The 21,687-nt window shown below is 46.5% G+C and overlaps 1 protein-coding gene across 12 annotated transcripts in view; it reads right to left on the bottom strand.

The window, feature by feature from the left end:
• Apbb2 (amyloid beta precursor protein binding family B member 2) overlaps positions 1–21,687 on the bottom strand; it is a 363,904-nt gene that overhangs the window by 29,190 nt on the left and 313,027 nt on the right. For 2 of the 12 annotated variants that reach the window (XM_045161214.1, XM_045161215.1), the window contains exon 1: positions 16,629–16,763. The exons of the other annotated variants lie outside the window; for them this stretch is intronic. The gene's annotated coding sequence lies outside the window, so the exon portion shown is untranslated. Of the gene's footprint in view, positions 1–16,628; positions 16,764–21,687 lie in introns of those variants that run through there. 12 annotated transcript variants of the gene reach the window in all.

Below are 21,687 nucleotides of genomic sequence, written 5' to 3'. Positions count from 1 at the left end.
AACCTGACGGGACAAACTGTACAGTTCTCATTGACATGTGAGGAGACAAGTTCAAAGACGCTAAGGGACTTGGCCGAGTCACACATGATGTGACACAGTAAACCCTGGGCTTGCTCCTCAGCCCAGCTGTGTGGCTATAACGGATACGTCACACTTGACACGCCTCTGCACAGCTCCGATGGACAAGCTGAGAAGGCGGCCAAACACTCCCACATACAGGTTGGTTCGAGGCAGAACCAAGAGGAAGGTGGAGCCCTGGAACTGAACTCAGTTCCCAGGAAATGCTCTAAGCTGGGGAGCCAGTGCCCTACAGAATGGTACTTCCCTTCTCACTGGCAGCTGCCTGGGCTCCTTCCATGTGGCAGGCACAGTGTGTTAGAAGGCACACCCTTAGACATATCAGTCACAAGGAGGACAAGACTCTGGGCCAGGGCATTTATGAGAAATGCAATTAAAATGAAAAAAAAATGGGCCGGGCTTGGTATCGTCTGCCTTGAATCCCAGCACTCGGGAGGCAGAGGTAGGAGGATCGCTGTGAGATCGAGGCCACCCTGAGGCTACATAGTGAATTCCAGGTCCGCCTGAGCTAGAGTGACACCCTACCTCGAAAATAAAATAAAATAAAATGAGAAATGGCGTGTGCCGAGCTTGTAAGAATAATTTAATGACCTGCATCGTGGGAGCTGTTAGCTAGCACAAAGTCATGTGGTGGGTGGGTTCATGTTTTCCCCAGACTGGGCCAGGTGGCATTTGACTTTGTAAGCTTGTGTGGAGGTTCTCCCAGGGGCAGTGCAGCCACGTGTATACCCTTGACTATTGAAGGATGGTCCTCTTCTATAGAGGAAGGTTGTTCTCTCTGAGCATGCGCTAGGAGTTTTGGGAGGGCGCACACGGAGCAGTGAGGGAGAAAGACGGCACCTGCCTGGCCAGCCAGATCAGAGTCCAATGCTGGTCATTAGTGGGGTGACAGATGCGACCAGATTATTCTACCTATGGGTAGCATTTGAGATCTCGCATGGAAAGACAGTCTCCTAGGAAAGGGGCTACAGCCCTCCCTCAGAATTGCTGGATGCCATCAGAATGTCCCAGAGGATGACACAGCCACCTTTGTTGAGGGTCCTCTGATGTCTTTTAGCCTCTTTTTAAAAATATATATATAATTTAAAAAAAATTTTTTTTTTATTTATTTATTTGAGAGCGACAGACACAGAGAGAAAGACAGAGGGAGAGAGAGAGAGAGAATGGGCACGCCAGGGCTTCCAGCCTCTGCAAACAAACTCCAGACGCGTGCGCCCCCTTGTGCATCTGGCTAACGTGGGACCTGGGGAACCGAGCCTCGAACCGGGGTCCTTAGGCTTCACAGGCAAGTGCTTAACCGCTAAGCCATCTCTCCAGCCCTATAATTTTTAAAAATATTTTTATTTATTTATTTGAGAGAGGGAAAGAGGCAGAGAGAGAATGGGCATGCCAGGGCTTCCAGCTGCTGCAAACAAACTCTAGATACATGTGTCCCCTTATGCATCTGGCTTACGTGGGTCCTGGGGAATTGAACCAAAGTCCTTTGGCTTTGCAGGCAAGTGCCTTAACCACTGAGCCATCCCTCCAGCCCTTGGCCTCTTCTATCAAAATAAATCGTTGAAGGCTATTTAGATCATCAGCAAAGTGTCCCAAGGTCTAGACTATAATCCCAGTTAGAGGAAATTGTTCTTGAGTTCAGATCTTCATCAGAAAAGGATATGCATGTTTTGAGAAGAATGTGTAGGTAGGTGAAGTTTGTCTGACTCAATCTTGTTTTATGGCAAAAACTTTTAATTTCTTACTCTTATTAAAATGTTTATATCTAGTGTATGACAAAAACTTTTCACAACAGCCCTAAATCTAAAGACCCAAGAACATAATAGGTATAGTGATTACTATAGTCTTGGATATTTTAAGTAAGTAAGCTTCTTTAACTGCTGAACCATCTTCCCACTCTGCCTGTCTTGGATATTTTAAGTCTCACCCGCAGCTAGGGATTTCCCTCAAGAAAATACCACTGACATGCAGCCACTGTATTTCCCTCTGGAGGCAAAATTGGGAAAAACGGTGCTACAAACTTTGAACAGAGCTAACTTTTTTTTTGGGGGGGGCAGTGGTCAAGAGACACTGCCTCACTTAAGTGAAGTAAAAATCAGACATAAATAGAGATTTCTGGAGATTTTTGAGATGTCATTAAAAAAAAAAATCCAAGAGATCATGCATATTCAGGCCATTTTGGCCTGGCACTACCTACAAGTAGCACTTCATAATAGGAGGAAAAGCGGATGACATTGAGAGAGAGAGACAGAGAGAGAGAGGGAGAGAGGGAGAGAGGGAGAGAGGGAGAGGAAACAGGCATAATGGCGCACACCTTTAATCCCAGCACTTGGGAAGCAGAGGTAGGAGGATCGCCATGAGTTCGAGGCCACCCTGAGACTACATAGTGATTTCCAGGTCAGCCTGGGCTAGAGTGAGACCCTACCTTGAAAAAAACAACAAAAAACAAAAAAAGAGAGAGAGTGAGAGACTAATTGAGTTGGGGTTATCAATGTGATGGAGGGTAGATAAGTGAAGGGGAAAGTGAGGGTGGGGAAGGAATTATCATGGTTCATTGTCCAATAATTGTGGAAGTTGTCAATTTTAAAAAAGTTTTAAAAAAATCCAGAAGAGTCAGACAGCGCCAGCTGCTCTGCCAATCTAGCACCTTGTAACTTTGCCGGGAAGACAAACTCCCGTCAACCCAAAGCTGGGCTTCCGCACAAGACGCGCCATTCTGAGAGGGGAGAAAGCTAAATTTAGAGTCTTGCTGTACAAGATGCCAATGGGAAGAATCCTGTCCAAGATGAATCACTAGAGCCTCGCATTCCAGGGCTGCCAGGCCAGCGTGCCCCCGGCGGCAGCACCGTGGGAAAACGGCTGCGGGAAGCGGCTGGCACCGCTTTCCTTAACGCACACCTGAAACAACAAAATGACTTGGCACGTGTAACTGGGCATCCGAATGAACAGGAGATTCCTGAAAGACAACAGCAGAAAAGGCCCAGCAGAAAGACACCATCTAGGCCGGCTCTTTGAAAGAAGACATCGTCATGGGCTCCCCTGGCAAGGCCACTTCCTTCGTGTGTAAGACACAACTGTCCCTTGTCACACAAGGCCTCTGCAGGGTCCCAGTAGGCCATCTGCAAGACTCTTGTAGTATGTTTTCCACGCTTGTCTTTCATCATGTAGGGTCTTTGGAGGCCTTGGGTACAGGACCACCACTGTTTACATGGCAGTGAAGAACAAATCATAGAGATTTATGTCATGACAATTCTTTCTTTTTTCTATTTATTTATTTACTTGAGAGAGTAAGAGACAGAGAGAGAATGAGGGAGAGTGGGAGAGAGAATGGGCATGCCAGGGCCTCCAGGCACTGTAATCAAACTCCAGATACTCCAGATGTCCCCTTGTGCATCTGGCTTATGTGGGTCCTGGGGAATTGAACCTGGGTCCTTTGGTTTTGCAGGCAAGTGCCTTAACCACTAAACCAATCTCTCCAGCCCTTATGTCATAATAATTCTTTTTTTTTCTCCTTTTTTTTCTTTTTTCTTTTTTTTTTTTTGGTCTTTCACTCCTGTCCAGGCTGACCTGGAATTAACTATGTAGTCTCAGGGTGGCCTCGAACTCACGGTGATCCTCCTACCTCTGCCTCCTGAGTGCTGGGATTAAAGGCGTGCGCTACCACGCCCAGCTAGGACATGACAGTTCTTGCATCAGCTCCCGTACATTCCAGTGCATTCTCCTGCCCAGCTACACACCCCGCCTCCATTTAGTACCTCACGTTCATTAGCTCTTTATTCTTGGTTAAGGCCCTTCATCTCTTTGTTCCGCAGGTTCCTTAAAATGGGCAACAACCAGTGTCTTAAGCTGGGGGCGTTTGGTCTGAGTTGCTTCATAGAGAACTCCCTCTCGGGACAGTATGGCTCATGCTGGGAACTTGATATGAAGATGAAGTGTGTGATCACTGCGGGAAGGGTAGGGCTACCAAGAGGAACCGCTCCCAACTTGCTTTAAATCCAGGCATCTTGTGTGATCTGATGTGACACTCCAGGACCCACGTGCCTAGACTCACACTCATGCGGGAGCTGCAATGGTTCGGTAATCCCCTAAACTCCTTCACAGAGCCCTGTAGGAGCTATATACCCCACAACTGAAGGATTTCAGACTGGAAACGAATACCAAATTTATGCAAATTTCCCATTTGGTTTCTGATTCACAAGCTGTAGTTTAAGGAAAGGGTCTTTCCTTTCCAGGACAGGGGGTGACAGGAACACTGGCCTCGGACCAGCTGGAATGTCTTTTCCCAAGCAAGCTTCCTACTCGCTCCTGCCACCAGCACCATGAATTGGGGCCAGGGTGTCACAGTTCCCATTTGTAAAGCATGACAAGATTTACAGTGGTACAGGGATATTGAAATTCAAACCACATTCTTCCAAACAAAGGACTTTCTCATGGTACCAAAGAGGAGACACAAGTTACCCACCAGCTCACTGGTGGTGGTGGTTGGGGGGGGGGGAGACAGAGTATTTCAAAGCAACCAGGAAATAAGGTTTTTCCAAGTTCATCTCTGAAGGAAACAAAAATCAAGGAGCATCAGCTTTAGTTTGGGCACTCTTACAGAAGAAAAGCCAAACACAAAAACCTTTCTTTACTACATGAAAGGAAATTTACTTGAAACTTACATTGCTTCGGGAGGGGAAACATGCCAAGCCATGGTTCCAAGGGAGCAGTTCAAGGGATCATTAAAGAATAACATTATAGGGCTAGAGAGATGGCTTAGCGGTTAAGGCGCTTGCAAAGCCAAAGGACCTCGGTTCGATTCCCCACAACCCACGTAAACCAGATGCACAATGTGGCACGTGCATCTAGAGTTCCTTCGTAGTGGCTGGCAGCCCTGGTGTCCCCATTCTCTTTCTCTCTCTCCCCCTCTTTCCCTCTGTCAAATAAATCATAGGTGAATTATGAAGCCATATACCGACTTCCTTCCAGAAAAGAGATGGAGATCCAAGAACGCTCAACATCCCGAAGGCGCCTCTCCGATGGAGATGTCGTAAAAATAAATAAATAAATAAATAAAATAAAGACTCTGATACTGAGAAGGGAAGACGACAGTTCTTTCAATGTACAAGCAGTTCCTGGAGGGCACAAGTTCCCAGCCAGGCACAGACATGACTCCTAGGTAAATCAAGGTGATGTGTATGCGATGTGGCTCAGTGGTACTGCGCTTGTATAGCGTGTACGGAAAACATCAACCAGGGCTGGGAGGATGGCTCAGTGGTTACAGGCATTTGCTTGCAAACCCTGAAGACCCAGGTTCAATTCCCCAATACCCACATCAAGCCAGATGCACAAAACAGTGCATGTGTTTGGAGTTTGTTTGCAGTAGGAACAAGCCCTGGCACATCCAATCAATCAATGAATCCCCCTTCCAAAAAAATACCAGAAACAAACTGTGTAAGGTAAGGCTTCACTGAACCTGTGGGTGAATTCCTTTCAACTCTAGGTACCTGGCACTTGGAGGTCTCTTGTGGGTCAGCCATACCTCAGGTGGGTTTCTGGGTTTACAAGGCAACTCTGGACTATCACTACACAGTCATCCCCCACTTTTTCTGGCAGAAAGAGGAGTATTGGGCACTAAAACATTTCAATGCAACTGCTCCTGATAGCTGGCAAATCAGTAATATCTAAAAACTAAATTCAGGGCTGGAAAGATGGCTTAGCGGTTGAGCGCTTGCCTGTGAAGCCTAAGGACCCTGGTTTGAGGCTCAATCCCCCAGGACCCACATTAGCCAGATGCACAAGGGGGCGCATGCATCTGGAGTTCGTTTGCAGTGGCTGGAAGCCCTGGCATGCCCATTCTCTCTCTCTCTCTCTGTCTTTCTCTCTGTGTCTGCCACTCTCAAATAAATAAAAATTAATAATAAAAACTAAATTCCAATACAAAGAAAATTGTTAACTACTATTAATTTTATTTTATTTTATTTATTAGAGACGGCGGGTGGGAGGAGAGGGCCTCTAGTCACTGCAAACGAACTCCAGACAAATGCACCACCACATGCATCTGGCTCACATGGGCCCTGGAGAATCGAACCTGGGTCCATAGGCTTTGCAGGCAAATGCCTTAACCCCTAAGCCATGTCTCCAGCCTGGTTAGTACTATTGAAATAACCATGGCAAAAGCCATGCATGGTGGTGCACACCTTTAATCCCAGCACTCGGAAGGCAGAGGAAGGAGGATCACTGTGAGTTCCAGGCCACCCTGAGACTACACAGTGAATTCCAGGTCGGCCTGGGCTGAAGTGAGACCCTACCTTGAAACCACCTTCCCCTTCCCGCCCCCCAAAAATAGGAGCTCATACCTATAGACTGCTTTACCAGGTCAGGCTGCCCTGTTTCTGAAACACATTTTATAAAGGCGGGATCTAGGGTTCACAGGTGGGGAATTCCCTCCACACACAACAGCCTAGGCTCTACCTGGCTGGTTCGTCCTCTGCGGCCCTGTGTGGTCCCAGGCTCTTGGCACCTGGGCCTCACTTGGCTCCTCTCTGGATCCAACTCCTTGTTAGAAGAGCTCCAGCTCCGCAACCCCCCAACCCCATCTCCCCAAAACTGATGTTGATACACGTTACTAAGAGTTTGGTTTGTTCACATTTGCTTCCTGTTTCTCCCCAGTTTACAATCACCCTCAAACTCGCCACCTCCTCCTCCCTGCCACACTGGGCTCTCAAACACCAGTCTTGTCCCTGCCCTGGGGCTTTTCTCTGTTTTCTGCCCTGTCCTCCTGGGTGGGCTCCACTGGATCCCTCCTCACAGGAAATTCACAACCACCTGCGCACTGGCTCACCCTTTCTCCCCATCCCCACAGGGCCTGGGCCCCTCGATCACGCTGGCTGGCAGCGAGTAATCAATCAATAAACACTTAGGAATGAATGAATAACTGAGCATCTCCCTTCCTGAGTCCCAAGCACACGTTCAAGAAGCTAAGGGGATGATGCCTATGGAGTTGGCTGGGTTTCTTTCTCCCTGACCGAGATCACAGACAACACTTTAAAAAATTATTTATTTATTTAGTTAGTTGACAGAGAAAGAGGGAGGGAGAAAGGGAGGGAGAAAGAGAGAACCGGCATGTCAGGGCTTCCAGCCACTGCAAACTCCAGACATATGCGCCCCCTTGTGCATCTGGCTAACATGGGTCCTGGGGAATCAAACCTGGGTCCTTTGGCTGTGCAGGTAAATGCCTTAACCACTAAGCCATCCCTCCAGCCCCACAGACAACATTTTTAAGAATGATTTCGGTTCATATCCATTGTTATGTCATCTGAAACTTTAGTAGAACATATATTTCACCAGAATGGGTAGGACACAAGTTCTTGGAAGATCATTCATCTCTTGTGACTCCATCAGAAGAAAGCAGTGACTCTGTCCTCTGACCATCTCCAGCAGAAACAGCTATGATGCTTCCGGGGTTCTTAACCACATTTCTTCTTGGACACATTTGTCTGAATAAAAAACAGCTCCTCTACTCATAGTAATCAATATAGAAATTTCCCTTCTATATTGATCTCTATCAAGATTTACGGGCTCCCCAGATAATTTTCTCTGTTTGTACTTAAGAAATAAACTTCAGTTTGTTATTTAGGGAAAGGACCCAAGACAAAACATCCACATGTGCTAAGGCAAAGGATCAGCTGAAGGCCACAGGAGAAGATGACCTGGGCATCCTCCCTGACAGGGCCACATTGACTCGGCTAGAATTGGCCTAAAAAAGAAAAAAGGTTTATCTGGGTATAGTGGTGCACACTTAATCCCAGTATTTGGGAGATAGATGGGAGGATCGCTATGAGTTCGAGGCCACCCTGAGACTACATAGTAAATTCCAGGTCAGCCTGAGCTACAGCGAGACCCTACCTAGAAAAACAAACAAACAAACAAAACAAAAACAATTTAAAAAAAGCCCCACAAAATAAAGCCGGGCGTGGTGGTGCACACCTTTAGTCCCAGCACTCAGGAGGCAGAGGTAGGACTGCAGTGAGTTCGAGGCCACCCTGAGACTACATAGTTAATTCCAGGTCAGCCTGGACCTGAGTGAGACCCTACCTCAAAAGAAGACAGACAAACAACCAAATAAACAAAACAAAACAAAACCCCCAAAATATATTTATTTGTTTACACAAAGAAAAAAAATTATTTGCATAGAAAGAGAATGGGCACACCAGAGCCTCTAGCCACTTGCAAACGAACTCCAGACTCCTGCACAACTTTAAGCATCCAGCTTTCTATAGGTACTGGAGAAATGAACCAGGGTCATTGGGCTTTTTTTTTTTTTTTTTTTTTTCTTAACCGCTGAGCCATCTCTCCAGCCCAAGGGTTGGCTTTCGGCACAGTGGAAAAGCATAGAGATTCTTTCTATTCAGTAAGGTTATTTTTTTCATAAGCAAATGCTCTCTTTCCAGCATCTTTTATTTTCTTCAATACAATATAATTTTTTTAAAAACTTTAAAAAATATTTCTTTAAGAGAGAAGGGGGGGGGGAGAGAATGGATATGGGCATGCCAGGGCCTCCTTCTGCTGCAAATGAACTCCAGATACATGCGCCACTTTATGCATCTGGCTTTATATGGGTACTGGGGAATTGAACTTGGGTTGCCAGGCTTTGCAAACAAGCACCTTTAACCACTGAGCCATCTCTCCAGCCTTTAAAAAAAATCTATTTTGCTATTTATTTACTTTGAGGTAGGGTGTCTATCTAGCTCAGGCTGACCTGGCACTCACTTTGTAGTCCCAGGCTGGTCTTGAACTCATGGCAATCCTCCTACCTCTGCCTTCTGAGTGATAGGATTAAAAGTATGTGCCACCACACCTGGCCTAAAATTTTTTGTTATTATTGTTGTTGTATAGGAATTTTTTTTTTTTTTTTTTGACATGGGTTCTTGCTAAGTGGCCCAGGCTCTCAAGTAGCTGGGATTACCAACCTGTGCCACCAGACTTGGCTTCAAGAAAATCTTAACAAGGCCTTCAATGCCACTACTACACTGTCCTGTTCCCACAGCTTGAATCTGCCTTCCTGTTACCCACTGTTTTTGTTACTATAGGACACTGGAACAAACACACCACCTCAACACAAGACACAAATGTGGAGACTGAACAGCCTGCCAATTACGGAAGTTAGAGAATGCAGAACTTATCTCTGGGGACTGGTTATTTTTGGGGGGCCATTCCACAAACTTGGCCAGAGGTCAGCAAGCCTTCTGATTCCCAGAGGACAAAGAGTCTCCATTTCAGCTACTGGGTTGGTTCCAGTTAGGTCCTTTTATGTATTTTTAGTTATGTATTTATCTGAGAGAGAGAAAGAGCATGCCAGGGTCTCCAGCCACTGCAAACGCACATGCCCCATTGTGCATCTGGCTTACATGGGTCCTGGGGAAACGAACCATGGTCCTTAGGCTTTACAGGCAAACGCCTTAACCGCTGAGCCATTTCCCCAGCCCCAGTTAGGATCATTTTAGATGAGAGACTATCAAAAGCCTGACCTGTTACGTTGGCCCCTGTGTTTTGTGATGGAAGCAATTTTTTGGAACACAGCCACACCCTTAGTTGTATGAAAGGGTGGTGTGTATGTGATAAACACAACTGACTCATTGAGCCACAGCCCCTAATCATCCCGCAATCCCTAAAGTCTTTGGTCTTTACAGAAAATGCCTGCAGCCTTTCCCCCAGGTGCTGATGTGAGCCAGCGGTTGAGTGTGTGGTGTACACAAGCATGGCCCAAGTAGTGTGTGGAGGCCAGTGCAAAATGAAAACTCAGAGCTCCCTGTTAAAGAATTATTTACAATTTCAAGATGGTATTTGAGGGCTGGAGAGATGGCTTAGTGGTTAAGCGCCTGCCTGTGAAACCTAAGGACCCTGGTTCGAGGCTTGATTCCCCAGGACCCACGTTAGCCAGATGCACAAGGGGGCACACGCGTCTGGAGTTCGTTTGCAGTGGCTGGAGGCCCTGGCGCGCCCATTCTCTCTCTCTCTCTTCTTCTTTCTCTCTGTGCCTGTCACTCTCAAATGAATAAATAAATAAATGAACAAAAAAGATGGTATTTGATATCTAGTGCTACTAAAGGAAAAAGAAAGAAATTCAGACAGAACAACCTATAATAATTACGACCACAGCATAAATTAAGTATGAGGTCCTGTGATGGGATAAAGTGGCAGAATAATTATTATAGTGACAAATTTCAAGACCAAGTAGAAATTATTCTGTGAATGTATTAGTCTACTTTGTGTTGCAGTCACGAAAATTCTTCACATAGGGCTGGAGAGATGGCTTAGAGGTTAAGGCCTGTGAAGCCCAAGGACCCAGGTTTGAGTCCCCAGTACCAACATAAGCCAGATGTATAAGATGATGCATGAGTGTAGAGTTTGTTTGCAGTGGCTAGAGGCCCTGGTGTACCTGCTATCTCTCTCTATCTGCCTCTCTCTTTCATAAATAAATAAATAAATAAAATATTTAAGGGCTGGAGAGATGGCTTAGTGGTTAAGGCACATGCCTGTAACACCTGAGGACCCAGGCTCTATCTTCCAGGTCCCACGTTAACCACATGCACATGGTGGCACATGTGTCTGAAGTTCGTTTGCAGTGGCTACAGGCCCTGGTATGCCCATTCTCACTCTCTATCTCTCTCTCTGTCTCTAATTAATACGTAAGTAAAGCCTGGAGGTTCAAAATCATGGCACTGACACCTGCTTGGGTCTGGTGAAGGCCTTTGCTTACACTGCAGTTTAGTGGATGCACCATGATACGAGAGTTAGAGGAAATCAGGATATGGAGAGATTGCTTGCAAAGTCTGAAGGCCCAGGTTCGATTCCCTACTAACCATGTTAAGCCTGGCGTCTTTGCCTAGAGTTTGCAGCAGGCCCTGCCATCGTGGAGCTTCCTCTCCAGTCTGTAAGCCAAAATGAACCTCCCCACCCCGCCCCCGCTACAAGCTGCCTTTGGCCAGGTGTTTCCTGCCAGCAATGGGAGCCTGACTGCACACCACCCAAGCAGGGACTGGCTTGCTGGCACATGAGCCCTTGGAGATGGCCTCAACCCACAACCTCACCATTCCGCACCAAGATTTAGGAATAAGAGCTTTTCCAATTTGCATATGCTTGAGACTCTAAAGGCCAGGCTGTGGACATGTCTTAGTGGTAGACATGAGGCCCTGGGTTCAAGCTCCCGTGCCAACAACAAACCAAGGAAACCTCTTTGTGGAAATCTTCCATGAACACCTACTTTGTGAAAGAAAAAAAAAAAAAAAAAAAAAAGAGTCTCTATGTGGGCATGTGGGGGCCCTGCCATTTTATTTTGAAAATGTCATTCACGGGCTGTGACTCTTAGAATATCGGAAGGAAGGAAGGGGGGAGGGATGGGAAAGACCACCACAGATCCGTGGAAATAGCACGTTCAGGTAGTCTGGAAAATACGAGCATGCTCTGACATGACAGAATCAGGCCAGCTCAGCCCCAATTGACAACTGCACTCTCGGCAGCTGCTTCCCTTCTATCATAATTATTTCAGCTGTCATAATTTATTCATCTCCACGCAAGCTTACGAGGTGTAGGGTAACCAGTCCAGGTTTTCAGATCAGAAAGGCTGGCAGCCCCTGTCACTCCTGCCCCCCCCCCCCACCGATCTGTTCAGAATATTGTCTGCAGATGGAATGTTTTCTGCATCAATTTTGTTTTTAACAAAAGCAAAGTTGTTTTCAAAACTCAAGTTCCCTGATGAAGATGCCATTAGCTTTTAAGTTCATAATTCTGCAAGAAAAGGAGGTGGCAGAAAAATCCCTTCAGAAACCAGCTACCAGCCTTCCCTCCACTTCAAGTGGCTTGACTTGATGGTTTTTTAGCTTTATGACGGTGGGGAAGTGATATGAATGCAACTGCAACTGTCCTTTGAATTCTGATCATCTTTTCCCAGGCCAGTAGTATTCCGTACAATGCTCTTTTGTAATGCTGAGCAGTGAGTCTCAGTTCCCAGGGAAACATGTGATCAACACAGGAAACAACCAACACTGTAGATGTTCAGTAGGTATCTTGAAGGCATTTTTGCTTATATTTGAAATATGGGCTGGAGAGATGGCTTAGCAGTTAGGCACTTGCCTGCAAAGCCTAATGACCCGGGTTCAATTCCCTAGTACCCCCTTAAAGCCAGATGCACAGTGGCATATGAATCTGGAATTCATTTGCAGAGACTGGAGGCCCCGGTATGCCCATTCTCTCTCTTTCCTTGCAACGAAATAAAAAAATATTTTTAAAAATTAAATTTATGGGCTAGAGAGATGGCTTAGCGGTTAAGCGCTTGCCTGTGAAGCCTAAGGACCCCGATTCGAGGCTCGATTCCCCAGGACCCATGTTAGCCAGATGCACAAGGGGCACACACGTATGGAGTTCGTTTGCAGTGGCTGGAGGCCCTGGTGTGCGCTCTCTCTCTCTCTCTCTCCCTCTCTCTCTCTCTCTCTCTGCCTCTTTCTCTCTCTGTCGTTCTCAAATAAATAAATAAAAATAAACAAAAACAATTTAAAAAATTAAATTTACGGGCTGGAGAGATGGCTTAGCGGTTAAGCGCTTGCCTGTGAGGCCTAAGGACCCCGGTTCGAGGCTTGATTCCCCAGGACCCACGTTAGCCAGATACACAAGGGGCCCGCACGTGTCTGGAGTTCATGTGCAGTGGCTGGAGGCCCTGGCGTGCCCATTCTCTCTATCTCTGCCTCTTTCTCTCTGTCTGTCGCTCTAAAAAATAAATAAAATAAGAAAACTAATAAATCAAATTAAAATAAATAAATAAAATAACAACAAAAAATTAAAAAAAAAATTAAATTTACAATGGGTTCATAGGGATATAACCCCAATGTAACTTGAAGCGTACTTGCATTTTATTTTTCTACTTTTCATGCATCAAGAAATGGCTTTCTTAGCTCCCCACATGTTCAGTGAATTTCCTGCCAAATTGCTAAGGGCATCAGCTCTCTTTAATTTGAAATATTTAACGAAAATGTCTATCAGTTGTTAGAACTACAGAGGATGCTACATGTGAGATAAGTCTTCAAATTCAATTATCAGTGGTTTCTTATAAAAACTGGGAGCAAAGGGCTGGAAAGATTGCTCAGTAGTTAAGGCACTTGGCCTGCAAAGCTTAACAACTGAGCCCAAGTTCCATTCCCTAGTGCCCACATACAGCTAGGTGCACAGGGTGGTGCATGCACCTGGAGTTCGTTTGCACTGGCTCGGGCCCTGGCACACCCATTCTCAATCTCTCTCTCTCTCTCTCTCTCCCTGGCGTGGCGGCACATGCCTTTAATCCCAGCACTCAGGAGGCAGAAGTAGGAGGATCACTGTGAGTTTGGGACCACCCTGGGACTACATAGTGAATTCAGGTCAGCCTGGGCTACAGCGAGAACGTACCTTGAAAAAAAAAAACTCACAAAACAAAACTGGGAGCAAAGATGAACAATTTTATATATAGATTAAGGCTTAAACTTGTCTTCTTTTCTTATTTTGATCCCTTAGTTTTAAGCAAAGAATAATGCTCAAGTATCTGATAATGAGTAGAAAATGACAAGCACTGAAGGGTAAAAATGACTTAGGAAAATGGTCAAAGGCATAAAGCCTCCACTGGGTGTGTTCTCATCCACACTGCAGAATGAAACAAAATTAAGTCAAGGTCTTGACACAACATAAATTTAAATGAGTCACTCCACTGCTTAATAACTTTGTCCTTGAACAATCATTACTTCTATTAACATGTATTCCCTACAGAAATAACCAAAGAATTGCTCCTAGGTCACTCCCCTTTTTGAATCGTCTATATTCACCCCTGCCGGTTCTGTCTCCGCAACTTTCTCTGCCTTGCCTGCTCTTTTCTACGCCCTGTGGCGTGTGTTGATATCACTGGGAGCTAGCTCCCTGGACCCCTGTTTCCACTCCTGCTTTCAGTAGCCATTCTCCTCGACAGAATCCTCCAAGATGGTTTTGCGTGGAGTAGATCACAGTACCGCCCTCTGTCTGTACCTGGGAGATCTTATTCCCACTTGCTCAGGTGTCCCAGCACAGACCACTGGCTTCTTCAAAAGCCTTGAGCCTAAAGCCAAGCATGGTGGCACACGCCTTTAATCCCAGTACTTGGGAGACAGAGATAGGAGGATCGCCATAAATTCAAGGCCATCCTGAGACTACAGAGTGAATTCAGAGTGAACAGCCTGAGCTACAGTGAGACCCTGCCTTGGAAAACACAAAACAAACAAACAACAACAACAACAAAAAACCACCTTGAGCCTTCCAGCCCAGCTTCTAGGACGGACCCCTCCCTACCGAGCCACTCTGTTTGCATCCTGTATGTAGCTCTGTGACCCTGCCTCCTAAAAAGCTCTCCTCACTTCTCTCCTGCTTCTTTGAATAGAGACTTTCTCATTATCTGTGTACTTTGAAAGTGTCTGCTACACAAATGCTGCCTATTTGCTGAACAGAATCATCCCTGAACCACTTCTGTCTACATTCGTTTATTTTCCCCTTCAAGAATTCAATTATCTATAAGGAACATCCTATGCCAAGTCCATACCAGGACCCGAGGAATCCAAAGTTCGAAGAACTTCTCAAAAAAAATAAAAAAAGTCGTTCTGTGTTTAACACACTTTAGAAAAGAGCAAGTTATAGTGCTACGTAGCGCACGACCCTAGAAACTTGTAGGAGCTGAAAAACAGGTAAGAAGTTACAGGCACCCACGCCCCCCACATTTAGATTATATAGAGAGGCTTTTCCAAACACCTTCCCGTAACTCATGCCAACACCTGGAGAATTACGGACAGATGCACGGCTTTGCTCAGTCAGTGGCACAAAACGAAACTCATTTTGAGGGTCTGTTCAAGAAAAAAGCTGCTCTGGTGAGAGTAGGAGACTGCACAGCTAATAGTTTTTGTAATGGACTGGAATGACCATGTCTAAATGAACAACGCTCAAGCCGTTTCAGACTGCACTCTAGCACCCCCTGCCCCCCGAGAGCTTCCTGAGGTCAAAGTAAGCAAGGTTAAGACTGATTCCAGTACACTAGGAGCCACTGAGCTTCGTGATGCTCCTCCTCTTGGAGAGTGGAGAGGACATGGACCCCACCTGTTCGTACCTCCAGGACCGCAGCATTGTGCCATCCTACGTACCCTCAATTACCATCCACTCGGTTCCTTCCTCAGGCGTGTTCCTGGCACCACAAGCGCTCTGCCAGCAAAGTGTGAGCTTCCAGAATGCAAGAAGGCACCCTATGTGCCCATCACTCAATCCCCTAGGCCAATGCCCAGCACACAGGAGAAGTGCAATGGCAAAGACCCCTCCAGCGTTCACAAGCTATGAGAAGTCAGACAGGCTTCAGCTGCTATCAAAGTGGGGCTCTCACCACCGAGCCCCGAACCTCGGCGCCTTCTTTCAAGCCACTTTGTGGAAAAGTCTTTTTCCTCGGTCAATACTTAAATTCCCACTCATGTGAGAGAACAAAGCCATGGATAACTTGTATAACAAGCAGAGAGCTGAAAAGCAGGAAGCAGCAAAGATCTGTCCTCCAGGAAGAAAACTTAAAGTGATTTTTTTTTTTTTTTGATGTCAGAGCAAGGGACTGGAGGAGGGACAGAGTGCCCGATGATCTGAGAAACTCCCCAAGAAGGCAGGCAGCATCGCCCATTCACGAGGGAGGCGGGCTGTGGCTGCAGTTATAAAAGGAAGGAAAGAGACTAGCCTGCCTTCTCCCGCACCGCCTCCCGCCCACAGCAGTAATGAAGATTCACAGCCACGCATTCATTAGGGGATCGATAAGAAGTGCCTGGTTACAATGCTGGAACAGGGAAACACAAAAGCTAGAAAAGGCAAAGGTGCCTTGAGAATTTAACCAAGAGTGGTAAGCAATATTTAAATCTAGCTACCCTTTTCTTACTCTCTCCCTCTCTTGAAAATACTACTTTTCCAACGCCAAGAACAGGCACGTGATAAGTTGGCTGTGTTTTCTACATTTTAGGGGGGGAGTTCGAGCCATTTTCTCACATGGAAGCCACACCAATATTCTAAATTGTACAATTAAAACTATTTGGAAATGTAGTCTTTCCTCACAAAGGGTATGGCTTTGATTTCAAATGTTGGTTTAAAAACACACTGCAGTGTTTTTCACCCCTCATTTAGAAAAAAAGACAAGTGGGCATTGGAGGGGCCATGTGAGATGAACACACTCTCTGACTCAACCACACAACGCTGGCCATCGCAGAAACGTCCAGTATAGACCGTCAATAGCCCATCACCGAAACGCTTCCTGCAAAGCTGGAAAATCGGGATGCAAGGACGGTCCACACGCCCCCCCCCCATTTTCCCCGGTCTCATACAACCACAACTCAGTCCTTCAACGAGGCGGGAAGCCCCCCAGCTCAGCCTTGCCCACCGCCCTGGACCAGGCTCAGCCTTTGTCCCTGGGGCTGGGGGTGGTGGTGGTGGGGGGGGAGACTCATCGCCCCCAAGCCCAGCCGGGAAGGCACCTGCAGACAAAGGCGCGCCACTCCTCCCCGCTTCCTCACCTGGGTCCCTGGGTGGGTCAAGGATGCTGTCCCGGGTGCCAGGAGCCCGTCCTGGGTGCCCCGTTCCGAGACAGCCGGGGCGCCGTCCTTTTAAACCAGCAGCGCGCCGGTCCTGGCGTCTCAAGTTCAAGGAGCTGCTTCCCGCCCCGCCCGCCAGGCCCCGCCGCCGCCGCCGCCCATTGGCTGCTGAGCCGCAGCCTCCCGGGGCGCTCCCGCCAGATGCTCCCGCCAGATGCTCGCGCCAGGTGCTCGCAGCCGCAGGGAGCGCGTCCCGGAGGGGGCGTGCCGGGAAGCCTGGAGCCTCCCCATCCTCTGTGACCAATGTGACCCTTTTGTGCATGCATGCTCAGGACTTGGAAAGAAAAGTTCATTCCAACCTCCGGTTTGCAATCCACAGCCAGGGGAGCCTTGACAGCCGCGGACGGCCACAAAGCAGACGGTGAACTGCAAGCTGATAAAGAGGTAACTATAGATTTCGAGAGGCCCGCGCGTGGTGAACTGAGCTAGGACTCGCCGGGTCCCTTGATCATTTACCCACGCCACGCAAGCAGCTCACCTCTCCAGGCCCGGCTTCTCCTTCCTGCCGCACCTTTTATCAACTGCTGATTTGAAGCCAAGATCACAGGGACACTCTTAACTCTGCCCTCCGCCACCCACCCCCCCATCTACAAAGACGCAGAAAAGTGTCCAGTTGGCCAAGTGACAAAATTTTAAGCCAGACTGCTGGCCAAAATAAAAGTATGAAAGGAGAATAAAAGATCTTTCGATGATTAGAGTATGTGCGTGGAATATTTCCTCCTTCTAATTGTTTCTGGGCAAGAATAAGTTATTTGACCACTTAACAAAATGAGAGAAGGACTTTGGCTGTGTTGTATTCAGACTCCCAGGCAATCTTTTTCTTTTCTTTCTTTCTTCTTCTTCTTCTTCTTCTTCTTCTTCTTTTTTTTTTTTTACAAAGAAATAAAATAAGAAACAGACATGGAAAATCAAGAAGTAACTAAGAAGGTTTTTTGTTTGTTTGTTTTTTCTTTCAGTTTTTCAAGGTAGTGTCTCATTCCAGCCCAGGCTGGCCTGGAATTCACTCTGTAGTCTGAAGGTGGCCTTGAACTCATGGCTATCCTCCTCACGGCTATCCTCCTACCTCTGCCTCTTCGAGTGCTGGGATTAAAGGCGTGCACCACTATGCCTGGTGTGACTAGGAAGTTTTGTTTGGATTTGCTAAAACATAAAACAGGTGTATACAAAAATATCATCTTAATGTTCACAATTTACAAAACCAAACACTGTAGGCATTTGTTGCATATTTGTGATACACCTGCTAAGTGTCAAGCTCTAGGCTGACAGTTTTGCATTAGGCTTCTCTGGTTAGCACGGGAGCAAGTGGCTTTCAAGGGAGACCACTGTGAACTGACGACGATGTGAGGCATCTATGACGAATGATGCCTGTTATATACCAGACTGATTTATAACCAATTGCTCAGGCAACTGTGTCTGGACACAGCCCAGGCTAGAAGTGGGGCTGGGGCTAGGGATGTGAGGATTCATGTTCAACACCCAGCACAAATGTCACCAAGTGTGGAGATGCACCTGTTCCCCCATTAAAGGAGGTTGCTGGCCTTCCTTGGATGTGATATTTCATTCCCTTCCTATAGCAGGGTGGACGAGCAATTAGATGGGGCTGCCGGATGGCTGAAAGCACACTGTGACAGCTATTGGCTCCACCTCTGCAGGTACCAGAGGCTGAAACTGCCTCCTGGCCCAACCAACCATGAGTATGTGGCACAGCCCTCATAAAAATTCTTGACCCCCAAGCTGGCTGGGATGGCAATATTCTTGGCTTCTGTGGCACAGCAAGGCCAGGTGAGTTATGCTGTTCACGACTCCCCAGGGACAACGTTGCATGGTTCAGGTGGAGGTGCCTTACCTGAACCCTGACCTATGTACCTCTTCCCACGGCTCCCTTGTGAAAGCTGGAGAGATGGCTTAGTGATTAAGGCACTTGCTTGCAAAGCCAAAGGACCCAGGTTCGATTCTCCAGTACCCATGTAAGCCAGATGCACAAGGTGGCACAGGCCTTTGGAATTCATTTGCAGTGGCTAGAGGCCTGGCATGCCCATTCTCGGCCCCCTCAAATAAATAAAATATTTAAAAATTATTAGACACAGAGAGAATGAATATGAGAATATGAATACATGGGCACACCAGGACCTCATCTCTGCAAATGAACTCAAGACTCATGTGCCACTTTCTGCATCTGCCTTTACATGGGTTCTGGGGAATTGAACATGGGCCAGCAGGCATTGCAAGCAAGCACCTTTAACTGCTGAGTCAGCTCTCCAGCCCCACCATGCCTCCTTTTAATCAGTTTCTTTTCTCCATAATAAATAACCACCCTGGCATAACATTCAGTGTGAAGCCTTTTAGCAAATTATCAACCCTAAGAAGAGATGTGACAACTGTTTCTCACAGTATTTTCAGCAAAACGTACATTACTTGCATACAATAAACAACATATTCAACACTAACGGTTACATTTAATAAGCTAATATCTATTCTATTTTTCAAAAAGTGTAATTAGCATATAATGCTTTTAAATTTTTATTATGGGCTAGAGAGATGGCTCAGTGATGGAAGGTGCTTGCTTGCAAAGTCAATTCCCCAGCACCCACGTAACAGTTGCACAAAGTGGTACATGCACCTGGAGTGCATTTGCATTGGCAAGAGACCCTGGTATGCCCATTCGCATGCCCGCACGCTCTCTCTCTACTTGCAAACAAAAATTAAAAACACATTTAAGTTTTTATTTACTCTTGGTATATGTAGTGTGTGTGGTGTACGCACATGTGTGTGCAGATGCACACAGCTGTGTGCACATGAGCTGAGGCCAGAGGAAGACACTGGGTACCCTCATCTGTCACTATTTCCCCCCCAAGCTAGTCTCTCAGTGAACCTGGAACTCCCTGATTTTCAGGTACACTGATGACCAGTGAGCCCCAAACATCCTTCTGTCTCTACCCCGACACCCAGCAGTAGAGTTACAGGCATGCCTAGCTTTTTTTTTTAATATCTTTTGTTCGTTTTTTATTTATTTATTTGAGAGTGACAGACACAGAGAGAAAGACAGAGGGAGAGAGAGAGAATGGGCGCGCCAGGGCTTCCAGCCTCTGCAAACGAACTCCAGACGCATGCGCCCCCTTGTGCATCTGGCTAACGTGGGACCTGGGGAACCGAGCCTCAAACCGGGGTCCTTAGGCTTCACAGGCAAGCGCTTAACCGCTAAGCCATCTCTCCAGCCCCCATGCCTAGCTTTTTACATGGGCGCTAAGGATTGAACTCAGGTCCTCATGCTTATGCAGAAAGCGCTCTTACCCACTGAGCCATCTCCCCAGACCAGGCACGAAACACTTTTACACTTTAAAGCACATACTTTCAGTTGCAAATACTTGCTTAGGAGTCAGGGTCCAGACCTGGAGTCACCGCTTCCAGGAGGCCACACTCTCCTTGCCTTTGCGCACTCTGGGCCATCCCCTGGTTTGACAGCGGTCGCTGGTACCAGCACATTCATTTTTGGGCAGGATCTACATGAAATTAAATCTGAGTCCTAGTGACAGGTGCAGTGTCTACTTGGTGCAGGGACACAAAAGGTGCCTCCAGAAGAAAGGCAATTAAAACACAAGGTTTAGCTCATAGAAAAATAGGTTCGAGTTATATGTGAAATTCCGGTACTGATCACACTGCATTCCCTGACAAATAAGGAAGCTGTTACGGTCGTAAACTGAGTGTTATAAGGCTGTTCTCTATTATGCTCCTTTTTTTCTAAAAATAAAAACATTCCTCAAAATATTATCCACTGTAAAAACCTGACGTGATTTATTAAAAGAGGGAAGCAGATCACCAGATTTTAAGTCACCATACTTCCTAATTAGAATGAAATATTACAGTTTATTTGCATAATATATTAAAAGAAGAAGAAAAAAAATCCCAGCCACTTATCTTTCTCTCCCTCCTACAAAGCTGACTGAAAACTCAACCAGCATACCAATAACCTAGGATGTCCCCAAATAGCACTGAAAATCAATTTTATTTCTTTCAGACCTGCATTTAAACTAGATAATAACTGCTATAATGTGCAACAGACATAATCCAATTTCAATTTGTTTGATTCGATGAGTATAAACATTAAACAAGAAAGTCATGGCATTGTCATAACAATGTTCACGCTCAACTCATTACAGAGCACAGCATTATAATTTGCTCCTGGAAAACATGCTAGTAGAAAATACATAACCAGGAATTTGAGCCATCCTTAAGTACCATCCACAAAGATGTTTATATTGCCTCAGCCAAAGATAAAAGCAGTTTTGAATGAGCAGCTGCTTCAAATTCTTCTGAACCGAAGAGGAGCAAAGGGATTCCTTAAACCTTTGAGAAAGTATTTAAGCATTCCCTTCATATCACTGTGCATAATCGAAGCCGCGCCCAGGTCGGCAGCTCTCAATTATAATGTGCATAGTAATGGTGAAAATCAAGGTCTTGTTCTGAGGAGGGCTGGGCCACAGTTCCTGCTCTTTTGCATCAGCAAGTCCCCCTTCTAACCCACACAAAGGAAGCTCCCGAGGCAGGTGGCCTGTGGACTGTATGTTGGGAATGTGTTTCAGAGTATGTTACTTTGTGTGGTTGATGGAAATCAAATGACAATGGGATACTGGACTTTCTGTGCCCCTTTCCGCTCTGAGCTGTCTGAAGGAAGCAACCATGCTTTCCTGGATCTTTGTTGTTTGGGCAGGACCCAGACTACATGCATCCCTTAAAGCTTCCATGTACAAACACATTGTGTGGGGATTGACCTGGCAGCAGATTCAGCCTAAGGAGGTCTGGGGTACAGCGTGCATTTCAATGGTGTGCCCTAGTGATGCACACATTATTACTGAAGTGACGATGCCACCTCCAGCAGCAGGAACCCCAGTGCAAATGACCCAAGGATCACACAGACAAGCCAAAAAAAAAAAGGACCCCAGCTCAGATCCATGACAAATCTGAACAAGTGTCAGGGTGATCC

Source organism: Jaculus jaculus, chromosome 11, assembly GCF_020740685.1.
Source record: "Jaculus jaculus isolate mJacJac1 chromosome 11, mJacJac1.mat.Y.cur, whole genome shotgun sequence".
NCBI lineage: Eukaryota > Metazoa > Chordata > Mammalia > Rodentia > Dipodidae > Jaculus > Jaculus jaculus.
The sequence above is the reverse complement of the archived record's forward strand: the minus strand, read 5'-3'. Positions and strand labels throughout refer to the sequence as shown.